This window comes from Lissotriton helveticus, chromosome 8 (assembly GCF_964261635.1).
Source record: "Lissotriton helveticus chromosome 8, aLisHel1.1, whole genome shotgun sequence".
Taxonomy (NCBI): Eukaryota; Metazoa; Chordata; class Amphibia; order Caudata; family Salamandridae; genus Lissotriton; species Lissotriton helveticus.
In genome coordinates this window covers 1,271,066,245-1,271,078,941 of record NC_136069.1, presented here as the reverse complement: position 1 = coordinate 1,271,078,941, position 12,697 = coordinate 1,271,066,245, and positions in this window count along the sequence as shown.

The window sequence follows — 12,697 nt, the reverse complement described above, 5'->3', positions numbered from 1 at the left end:
GTCCCCACTATTGTATATTCTGGCCATGGACCCCTTGGTACGACACTTTCAGGAGCGCCACTTGCATCGCGGGCTCCAGTTCCGGACGGGTCCGTTACTCATCTCCCTCTACGCAGATGACACCATCCTGTATGTCAGGTCTCCGGAGACCAACCTGTCGCCCTTGCTGCTTGAGGTGGAGCGCTTTGGGAAATATTCTGGCCTTCGCATTAATTGGCACAAGTCTGACATCTTCCCGCTCACCCCCTCCACTGCTCGCTGGGACTGCCCGTTCCCGCTTGAGTGGAATACTGATTCGGTGAAATATCTGGGTATCCACATTCATCTAGACACGGTATCCATGATACGTCTCAATTACGGACAGGCGTTGGACTTTCTGGAGGATAATATTACGCGTTGGATTCGCCTCCCTCTCTCGATGGCTGGCCGTATCGCCATAATCAAAATGATTATACTTCCCCGTTTTTTGTATTTATTTAATAACATACCGATCCCGCTCACTCAAATCTTTTTCGCCCAACTACGCTCTCTGTTGTTGCGATTAGTGTGGGGGGATAAGAACCCTCGAGTTTCTTGGCGCATTCTCACGCTGCCTTATGAACGGGGTGGCTTTGGAGTGCCAGACTTTTATATTTATTACCTAGTCGCGCAGTGCGCTTATGCGCATCCTTGGTTCCATCCGGACGCTCGGATCCCATATTTGAGACCTGAAGCGGACTTGGTCCTACCACTTACCCTTAACTCGATATTGCCCAAAGGCTTGCCCCGGGACCCACTTGACATACAAACTGTGTCCACTACATCGTGGGCCTGGATGCAGTTGCGTAGACTGCTTCGGTTGGACGTGCTGTACTCCCCGGCTCTTCCATTGCCTAACCCGCACTGGCTCCCCATCACCGCGGAAGCGGTGGTCCGCAGAACGTTGTCCAAATACCAACTCGCCACGATAGGGGATCTGTTCCCGGATGGTCATGTTTTTTCGGTGTCCGAGGATCCGCGATTTACGGACCGGACGTTTATGGATTCCTTTGTCCTGACTAGGGTGAGGTCCATGCTTAGAGCGCAGTTTCCCTCGTTCCCGCTGCCGCCGGACGACATGGCAGCATTGACTTTCCTACTACAGTCACAAACAGGAGCCCACATGGTCTCCAGGTTGTATGGAATCTGTGTGGCGGCCCTTCCTGCTTCGGATGCGAAAGTTCGTGCGGCGTGGGAACTTGATCTGGGCGGCCCTATCACGGACGCCCAATGGGATGCCTGTTGCCGCTCCACTAAAGAAGTGTCTGTCAACAGTAGACATAAGCTAATACATTTTAAATTTTTGAGGCGCCTATACTTCACCCCGGCGCTGGCCCACAAAATTGACCCGGCCAGGCCTCATCACTGCCCTAAATGCAAGGCTCCACATGCCGATTTTGCACATCTCACATGGACCTGTCCAAAACTCCACACCTACTGGCTGCAGGTACACCACATCCTGGGCGACATTTTAGAATGCGAATTGCAACACAGGCCGTAAATTGCACTGCTTGGCTATGTCGCTGAGTTCCCCCGGACCACGCGCAGGCTTGCTGCAATCGGTTTCTTGCTGGCGAAACGGGAAATTGCTTTACTTTGGGGGTCCAGGCGAATCCCTGATTCTAAGACTTGGATGCGCAGCCTTGCCCAATGCAACACCAATAGTGTGGAATATTCCACGCAGATCCCGACAGCTTCACGCCCGATCGACATCTGGGGCCCATATCGGCAGTATATTGGCAAGATTACACGGGATACACACTCCCAAGCTGCTAGCTCTATTGTCCCAGAAGGGGTGGGTTAGGTGGTCTTGGTCAAACTGGCATGCGCTGCCTATTGCGTTCTACAAGGCTTAGCATATACACACTATTGGGATGGGGTGTGCGTGTGCTGCTGATTTTAGATAGTGTGCTGGTTGGGACCGGGTGGTTTCCCTCATCCGTTTCCTTCCACACTTTGCCTCGGCTGGAGTGGTTGCTTCGCCCTGGTCTTTTCGTTTGTCGTTTTACCTGGCCTTGTCTGCCTATGCCAATGATACTGCCGTCATGCTTGTAAATGGATGTGTTGCTTGCCGCTCTCTCTATCACGCAGGCTCATTCGTTTTCGTTATGTTTGAAAATGATTATATCTCTTTGTGTCATCTTTCCACGTGTGCAATATTCCTTTAGAATTGGAAAAGTGAAAATAAGACTCTAGAATGTGTTCCAATGCTTGTAATGTCATTGGTCTAGTCCTCCATTTACTTCCTTTGTATAATGACCATTACTGTTTTCTTTGTACACAGTTTAATGTGTAATTGTATGCTTGCACGGACCAATCTGATGCTAATAAAGAGATTTAAAAAAATAAAAATAAAAAAAAATGTTGAACTGCACTGCACCCCCACACAGTATTCATGATAGCACCATCATTTGCCTGATTATGCAAGAAAAGTGGGGAGGAATACCTTATCAGTGCTAAAAGAGAATTCTGAGTGAAATACAGCTTTTGTAGGTAGGTAAACGGTATCAGGTTTGAACAAATACCACCTAGAGGACATGAGGGGCATCCTCTCAATCCCCCTTCTCCTAAAGCTATTGTCTGCTTCTCAAGGGCTCAGAGTACAAGGAATGTGTCAGGACTATAAATTACTAGGGATAAGTACATCTGTGTTATTGTTTTATTGTTCATGGCCCGAATTATCAATTTGGCATCTAGGGGGCTATGCTCCAATAATTTATTCACATTTTCTATATATGGGGAAAGAGTGTCACCTCCTTTTTTAATGTCTCAAATGAGCTGATAACACTGCACATTGGGGCCTTATGACTTTTCAATTCAATTGGGTCAATAATCTTGTAAAAATGTCCTTACAGTTGGAGCTGGAGTATCTGTGAGTGTTTCAGATGAATATTTGAAGTGGACCAGGAGCACTAACACACGTGTTAGGTTCCAGGTCCTAACAGGAACCTGGCAGATAAATTGGACAGATCCCTAAACTTTATCATTGAAATAACAGTATCCCACTCAAAGCATGTGGGACGGTATTTTTTTTCTTCAATTCTTTATTGGTAGTATGCATGGGATGATCAATGTTCAGAGATCATGTTACAAGCATCAATGCGGTATGTTGTTCCACATCTGTAAACAGTACCAAGCTCACAGAGCGCAAGCTTTAGGAGGCGCCACCAAGGAATTAAATTTACACTGTAACCTTGGCCAACTTGCTGGTACAGTTTTCTTTCTAGGCACCCTTAATATCCCAAAATATCAATACTCCTTCTGCATTTGTGCCCTGTAATCAAATTACTACTTTTTTGATTCACATTTTCTGATGCAGAAACCAAACAACCCCCTTAACAACTTCTATTGCTATATGACAGCTCCTTGGTGAATGGGCGACCCTCTCCACGTTGTATTAGTGTGTCTTTCTTCAGTGTGTAGGCAAGGCCTTAGTGTTGTGCACCATGTCATGTCTCTGACCCCTATGCCCCATAGTGGGTACATCTGTGTGGGGGAGTCAGGGCATCATGTGGGGGGTTACACTCCCAAGGTGGACTGGCAATGATGGCCCAGCTTATCTCTGGGGGCATCCCTGCAGGAGCCCGAAGGCTTTTTGGACAGAGGCATGGATGTATGTGTGTCACTAGGGTACAGTCCCTACACGGGTGAAGTCCTAGCGTTGTTACCACTATAGGTTTACAGGGAGAGGCGGGGCGCAGGCGAGTAGGGGGGGCTCTAGTAGAGAGCTGTGTTGTGTATGTGGCCCTGTGTCATCCCTCGAGGGGCTAGTGCTGGTCCCATCTTCGTGGTTTGCTCCCTGCTCGAGGTTCATCAGAATGCTCCTGGTCTTCCACCCACATGAGTAGCCCTGTAAGCCTGCCGCAGGACTGCCATTGCAATGTCTGTGAGAGCAGTTTTAAACTGCCATGTCAACCTGGCAAGTGCTTCCACTTGCCAGGTCCGAATCTTCTCTATTACTAGATGGTAGGAACCCCTAAGGTAGGCCCACGGTACTCCCATGAGCATTTTGCAGTGTATGTAAAAGATAGAAAATGTACTGGTGTGTTTTACCTATCCTGATAGTGAAATACTGACAATTGCGTTTTGCACTATTGCGAGTACTACCTCTCCCATAGGCTATCATTGAAGCTGCGTTGTTCCATTTCAACAGTGTAACTTTCAATTAGGAACTGCTGGGGGTTTGGAGTTTGGGCTTTCTGACCTTAGAATTTAAAAAAAACATATTTTAGTAAAGGTGGTTTCTGAATTGTGTGTTTGAAAATGGCACATTTTGAAAGGAGACATGTTCTTGTTTAACCATCCTGGGCCCCTGTCTGCCTGTGGAATCAACATCTAGGTCAGACTGACAATGGCCTGTTTGTGCATTCACCGTAGACAGTCACACAAAGGGAGTTGAGGTGTGCCCTACATATCCGGGTGGCCCATCACCAGGCTGATGGGCATTCTTGATCCAGAGTGGTGGAAGGAGCTATCACCTGCACCTGAATAGGGTTGTGCCTAGCCTCTCACAATGCTGACTCCACTCCCCTGGAGTGGATCTGGAGCCACAATCAGGCAGGACAAAAACTTGTGCACTACAAAGACAATGCTTTGAAGAATGCCTATTTTAAAGGCCAAAAAGCATATAAGTTTGGACCTAAAACCCCATGGCTTCATATTTTACAAAATAATGCAGTGGGGGCGATGCGAGCCATTTTGCTGCTGTGAGCAGCATCATTTTAAGAGCACACACGTGCACCATATTAACAACACAATGACCCATCTGTGTGCTTTCCCCTGCACTGGCACACAATTGGCTGCTATGCACCTGCGCAGGCACCCTTGTGTCATGTTGCAAGTGTGCCTGTATTGCGGGGTTGATTGTTTTTGTGCAGGAAGCGACACCTTCCTACACAAAAACAATTATTGATTGAATTTTACTCTTTCTATGCATGCTGCAGAATGCAGCAGACATAGAAAGAGGAGAATGTGAGGATAAATAAAAGTATTTCTCCTCATTGCTCCACTCCTATGTCTCCCCTTGAGAGGCGTAGGGTTGTGACGCATTCCCAGCTTTACAAATCGCCCCTCTCATGCAGAGTAATGCGTGAAAAGGGCCCATATTTACAAGGCCATGAAAAGTCACACAGTTTGACTTTACATGGCCTTGTAAATATTGCACCGCTGGTGTACAAAACTGATGCCCAGGTGGCTCAATCAGCTTGTAAATGACGCCCACAGACTTTTGGAAAATTTCTGTATCAAGAGGAACATCTGCCCAGGGGTGGAGCTAAAGAGCTGTAAGGAGGAGTACTGCCCCTTTGCTGTGTGTTGGTTTGCTGGTTGTCCTGCAGTTGTTGCTCCTGCTTTGGAGGAGAAATGGACTGGATTTTACTTTGTATCCTGCTTGTGAAGTTACTCCAAGGGGTTGTGTGTGCATGCCTCCTGTTGGAAGTCTCATGACCATCAAAGACTTTATCTGCAATATCCCGGAACTCCACTGCTGGGAGTTCTAACCCACATTGTGGGACCAAATTAAGTTCTGGGCCCTTGGAGGTTGTAACTGCTGCAAACAAATGCATGGCACCATAAAACTCGATGCATTGCACTTACAGCCCCTGTATTTCTGATGCAGCACTGCCATGTGGGATAGATTTCCATACACCGCGGTCATGCGGCTGAAGAAATCGGTGTAGAGCCTGCCAGTGGTGACAGAAACCACTGCAGTACGTGTTTAGTGCATCGTGTCTCCAAAGGCCAAGACCCCAACACAGTGTTGCTGTGCAGCTGAAAGAATCGACAAATCATGTGATCCCAGGGAGAGAAATCAACACATCGCCTGTTTGCCGCCACTGCATCAACCTCTAGGGCGCCCGAATTTCCACACATCGCACCTGTGCACCAAATTTTGCTGACGAATCACCCACAGACCGGAACGGTCTTAGGTTTCAACACATCACTTCCACCTACAGTCCAGATTCAACACAACACTTCTGCATTCAGCAGAACTGTTGCATCGCCTCTCTATGGACTAAGGAATCATTGCATCAATGTGTTTTCCGATGCTTCCCTTCCCTGTGGCTGTTTTGCCTTGTGCATTTTGACGCATCTAAGGTTCTTGGTGTAAAATGACTTCATCCATAGAGTTCTATGGACAGAATTGGTTGAACCCTTTTAAAAGTCATATTTTGAGTTATGTATGTTGGATTTTTGGCTTTTTGGTCTTGTTTGGTTTAGATGAAGTAACTTTATTTTCTAAACTGATGTGGAGTCCATTTGTAGTGTTTCACTGTTTTACTGTGTGTGTTATATACAAATATTTTACACAATGCCTCTGAGATAAGCCTGACTGCTCATGCCAAGCTAGCAAGGCAGTGAGCAAGGGTTATCTGGTTGTATACTCCCTTACACTGACTAGAAGGAAGGGTCCCTACTTTGACAGGGGGTATACCACTGTCAACTAGAGAACCCCATTTCTAACAATTATCACTTATTATAGAATTTTGCTACGTGTGTTTATTATAATGATGTATGTCTTTTGCTGCCAAAGTATGAGTGAAACTGCATCCTTGACATATTAATTTAAATACCATAAGATTTTAGAGATAAAGTTCCTTTCATTGCCTTTTCCAATTGTGCGATTTCATCTTTCCCCTTTCCATTCTCAGTAAAAAGATCATGTCCCTTTTCTTTAGTGGAGAGCATCTAATTTTGCCATCAACCTAATTGATACAGAATACCTGCAAATTGCTACTTTAGAATATAATGAACATTAACGGTCTTTTCATTTTTACCCGCTCAAGACCGAGGCAGGTAATTAACACTCTGCACAAGTGAGTTGAAATTTCAACCTGTTTAAGTGCGTGCATATGCAAGCATTTCTTTTTATATTTGAATTGGAGTATTTAAGAAAGAATAGTGCATTCAGACAGTTTTCTCCAGGAAAGCCAGTTATGCAGGTTTCTACCCAGATTCAGACAGGCCTAAAAAATAAATCAGGACACCAAATTAAATGTGCTCCAATTAGTAAATGAGATAGCTAAAGAAGTGTCCTGCGTTTAAAAATCGGGGACGTTTTGAACTTGTAAAGGTGTTTTCCATGTATGGGAGACTTCCTGCATTTCTGCTTGCTGCTGGCAATACTTGCTGTAATATCAGGAAAATCAACTGTAAAAAACAGCCCTCTAAACCATAAAACAGGCCCAACCCGCCCAAAAATACTCACACACTGATCTGTCAGCTCAGTCCTTCTGGTACTGCCAGATTAAACAATAGGTTAGTCCCACGCTGTTCTACCTCCATTGATTCCATTTCAATGAAGTCCATCATTACGTGGAGCCTGGATATGCAATCAGGAATGGTCAGAGGGTGTTTGTCGCCTCAGAATTATTTTTTTAACGTATTTAATGTACATCTCATGAATTAGGGTTATATTTGTAACTCAAATCTACCTGGCCACTGCTGGAGGCGCCATACTTTAAAAAAATTTAATTTTTTATTTTTGTTCAGCAGAATCGTAGATGAGTATACAATACGAGTGAAAAAAGATTCCTTTTAAAATAGAAAGAAGAGTTCCTGCAGGTCTGCTTATCCCCCCAGGTGGGCGCTCCTCCGCGGACGATCATAGCGAAGCTACTCAACTATCGGGATCGGGATGCAGCTCTCCGAGTGGCCAAGGAGAAGAAAGTCTTGAGATCCGAAGGTTCTGAGTTGTCCCTATACCCGGACTTCACCGCTCGAGTTCAAGAGGCACACAGACACTTTGTCCCGCTTAAGATGCAACCTCAAGATTTGGGTGTGTACTATGACATGTTGTACCCGGCGAAACTCCGAGTTAACAGACAAGGGCGATCGCATATCTTCACAGACCCCAAGATTTTATAGCAGGCTATTAAGAGCTGGTCGAAGGAACAGCGCGACAGTCTGGAGAGGCAGCAACTGGAGGTGGTGGCAGGAGGCTTGCTAGATGACCAAGACTGATGCGCTGAACTGATGGACGTCAGGGAAGTAAGATGGCATGGGTGGAGGTGGGGGGTTTGAGGTTTGGGGTTTGCAGTACGGCTGGACTGCCTGCACTTGGAGCTTAGAGACTGTGGTGCTTGGAAGGTTACCTATCCGTTATTGTGGGGACAAAAAAATGAGGTGTAGTTTGATGACGCACGTGAGTCCGTGTTAGGTAGAGTTGATGCTACTGAATGTAGGAGTATGGCACGAGGAGCTACCTCCTCCCACGAGTGCCTGCCACTGCTATTGTTTTTTGGGTGGGGATGGGGGGTGAAGGGAGGAAGGGGCATCTTTTGGGTGTGCATGCAGCCAAGTTGGGGGAGGTATGTTGTGGGAGGTGGGGGGATGGGGGAAGTTTCTGAAGGGGGGTGCTTCAGGGGGTTGGTTTCTGTACATGCCTATGGCACGTCACACAGGTGAGCACAGCGAGTTTGATTCCACGATAAGTCTTATCAGCGGAAATGATGACACGTAATGTACAAGACACCCAGGGCACGGTAGATTGTATGCGGGCAATGTCCTGGAATGTTAGGGGTCTTAATGACCATCGTAAGCTCTGGAAGGTGCTAAGCTATTTAAATAGACAGAACGTAGATATTGCACTGCTACAGGAGGCGCATCTACCTCAGATGAGCCCCATGCTGCGTTTTAGGGGGTTGGATGGGCACATTAATTCAGCGGGGTTCACTTCACATGCTAGGGGTGTACTGACCTGGATCAATCCCAAAACACCATTCAAACTTACATAGCTGCATACCAACACTGAGGGCCATTACGTAATATCTAAATGCCTTGGTCGGGCTTGGATATGCTCATAGTCAATGTGTATGGCCCCAACTATGACTGCCCTGAGTTTTTTGGGGATATAGCTAAAATTATCAAACCCTATGGGAACGCCCAAGTTCTGTGGGGAGGCGACTTCAATTTGGTCCGTCACCCGGACCTAGACAGATCGGCAGGACCTCCTAAAAACCCTGTGGGGGCTGCGAGAAAGCTTGAGGGGGTGATGGTTTGTTTGGATTTATGCGATGTGTGGCGGGTGCGCCACAGCAACAGGGGAGCTCCACACACTACTCAGCATACCACAATATACACACACGGATAGACTTTTGGCTAGCCTCAACTTCATTGATAGATCAGGTCCGACAATGTGTGATATTGCCGCGCATTCTTTATGAGCACTTGCCGCTGTTGGTGGTCTGGGACACGCCTAAGAAGTCCTTGCCGCCATTTACGTGGAGATTTCCCTCTTACTCCCTGCTGGACCCATTATTTAGGGAGGAAATGGCCAACGCCATGCAGACCTTTTTTGATACCAATATTGGCTCAGTTGACAACTTCCAGACTGTTTGGGAAACATTTAAAGTCTACATTAGAGGTATAGCGATGGCTAAGCACTTGGGTGTGCTGAAAGCCATACGGAAGAGGTTATCTGATTTAGAATCCAAGCTGAAGGATCTGGTGCGACAGCAGCTCACAGGGGGGGTGAGGCACTGGACTCAGAGATCAAGTCGCGGCTTGAGGAATATCATGATGCTGCAGATATGAAGTAAAGCATATGGGCAAGTACGCCACGGCTAGGTCCTATGGTGAAGGAGACAGGCCGGGTACTGTGTTAGCTCGGTTGATGAAAGCACAGCTTTGGAGGTCAGGTCAGCGGACGGGGAGCTACTGATGGAGGAGACGGAAATTGCTGACCGCTTTAAACAATATTACTCTGAACTGTACAGGTCCCAGTCGGAAGGGGTGGACGTGCAAATAACAAACTATCTGGAACATATACGGCTACCCTTCCTCTCAGACACGCACAGGGAACTCCTAATGCATCCCATAGAGAAGGACAAGATTACTGAGGATTTGGGAGGGATGAAAGCTGGCAGTGCCCCGGAGACTGATGGCTTAACAGTCGCCTTCTACAAAACCTTTGTAGATCTGTTACTCCTCCATCTAGCTACCCTATTTGAAGATCTGTGTGTCACGTGTAGGCCTGGGCGAAGCACTACGCTACTCTTGCATAGTTTGTGAAGTTTGTGCAACTTCGCACTACGCGAACTGCACGTAGCACAGTGCAAACACGCGTAGAGTAGCGTAGCGTAGTGCAGCTGTCATTTTTTGCTTGCTCGCAGTACTCAATGTCAAGTTGGTGACCGCGAGCAAGCAAAATGACATCCTGGCAAGACTTTTTCCTCGTAATATGCTTTGTGGGATTGTAGCGGTCCCACCGAGCATTTTGCGGCTTCTGACTTCTGCTCCTATCCCTGGGAACCACGGTTCCCTGGCAGAGCCGGTGGTCACAGGGTGGCCTGAGTTGCAATCGTATTTACATATTTTACATAATTATTTATAATTTCTACAATTTTTATCAGTTAACTTTATTTATTATTTAATATAATTTCCTACACACCCTCTACACATGCAAAAACAGCAACCCCCCAAAATATGTTAATATATTACCCAACCTACATAATTATTTTTCATTCAAAGAATTAATATTATTTAAAATTAATTATCAGCAAAAAATCAATTATTAAATAATTCTAATTAGTTACATCCCACCTTATACCACTACAAAACCCAAAACCTGCTCCTAAAATTTAACGTAACAAAAAATGATTTACACAATTAACATATTTAACTGTCAATTAAATAATTTATATCAATTCAAAATTAATTATTACTTAATTAAAATGCATTTACTTCCTACCCTATAGGTCAACAAAACCCATAACCCACACCTAAAATGAAACTTAAAAAAAAACGATTGCACAATTAACATAATTAATTAGCAATGTAATAATTAATATCACTTACAAACAAATGTTTAATTAATTATAAAACATTTTACCTACCACTCGGTAGCCCTATCAACTTGCAACCCAAAACTACCATTTAACTTAAAAAAATTATTACACAATTAACATAAATAATTATCAATTAAATAATAAATATGAATTAAAAACTAATTTGTAATTAATTATGAGTGAATTACTTCCCACCCTGTACCTCTACATATCCACAACCCACAATGGAACAAAAAAATTCAAAAATGTATTACATTTAATTGAATATCTACTAAAAATGAAACAACAATATTAAAAACCATAAACAATAAGAACACAATTTTTTTTAAAATATATACATTTAAATTATATACTAAAATACATAACAATAATTTAACAACTATATTATTGACAACTATATTTTTGTCAATGATAATAATGAGTTTTATATTTTAAAAATCGATATTACTTACCTTAAACCCATATTCTTGACTATGATATTCTTGCTGACAATAATTCCATATCACAATATTTTGGACACGATATTTTGGTAGCATGATTTTTTTGTTTCAATATTTTTTAGGGAATACCGTCACACTCATCAGAATATTATCTTCATATTCAATGTATGTGATCTCATTCTTTTTTGTCCCTAACATGCTCACTGATTTGAAGTTTCTTTCATATGTGTATTGTTTCAGTTTTGGTGAAAACGCTTCATTGCTCTTGTGCCACTTCCACACTAAAAAAGAGATAAATGTAGTTAATTAATTGAAAACAATCCTATCTCCAAAGTTGCCCCAAAATTGCTGAAATAGCAAAACCTGTCAGGGCATTGATAAGTGAAAAGTATCGAGGAAGTAATACATGGGCATGCTTGAATATTCAGTTATTTAGTTCATTATGTAGAGCACATGAAGAAGCAGGGTGACTGAATAAACCAAGAGTGAGTTATAAACTGTCCGATGACTGATGCCATACATCTCCCACAAAGAAATTAGAACTGCTGATTCAGCTTCCTCGCCCCGTGTTCAGGCCAGAAACTTGCATAGCAACTAACAAAGGGATAGGGCAGAAAGGGAAAATAACATAACCTGCATCAAGGCAAAGTCATGAGAGTAGATAAGATATATCCAAAGAGATTAAAATATTTTGAAGCACCCGGAGCAGTAAATTAGTTTTAGGATGTGTGTAAATTGACACCATGCATTTCTAACTTTTGTCAGTCCATTCCAAACAAAGTGAAAAGGGAAAGTGGGTCTGAGAGAAAAAAACAGACATTCATCACAGATACAAAAAAAAATATTGTGTGTGTGTGTGTGCGCGTGCGCGCGCGCATGTGTGCGTGTTTGTTTGTGCATGTTTAATGTTCACTTGCCATTTTGATGGTGTGATGAGTTTTTCGTTCATGAGCGTATACCCATCCATTTTCAGTGATGTAAAGCCAAATATTTTTCAAAGAAGCAAGACCATTAGCAGTTCTGCATATATAATAAAAAAAACGGATATTAGGATCATTGCAGCATGGGATCAGCTGTGAGGCTAGCAATACTATTGCTTTTTCCAATATCTGAACCCTAACAAATATTTTATAGACAGATCTATCTTACAGGTCTATTGATCAACTGGGCTACAGTAGGGGCATATTTATCATTACATCACACAGCGCACCGCAGCATGTCACATTGCTGCACGGGGCTGTGGGATAGGGAAAGGACAGGACAATGTGCTGCCTAGCGCCAAAGTAGCCACTCTTGCACCGTTGTTCAAGGGAGCCTGCTTTGTTAGCAGGATTTTTTTGTGCAGGAATGGGTGCCTTCAGGCACAAAAACAACCCCTGAGCCATTTCCTCTTTGTATCAGTGCTCCAAAATGCAGCACAGATATAAAGAGGAAAAAACGAGGAGAAATAAA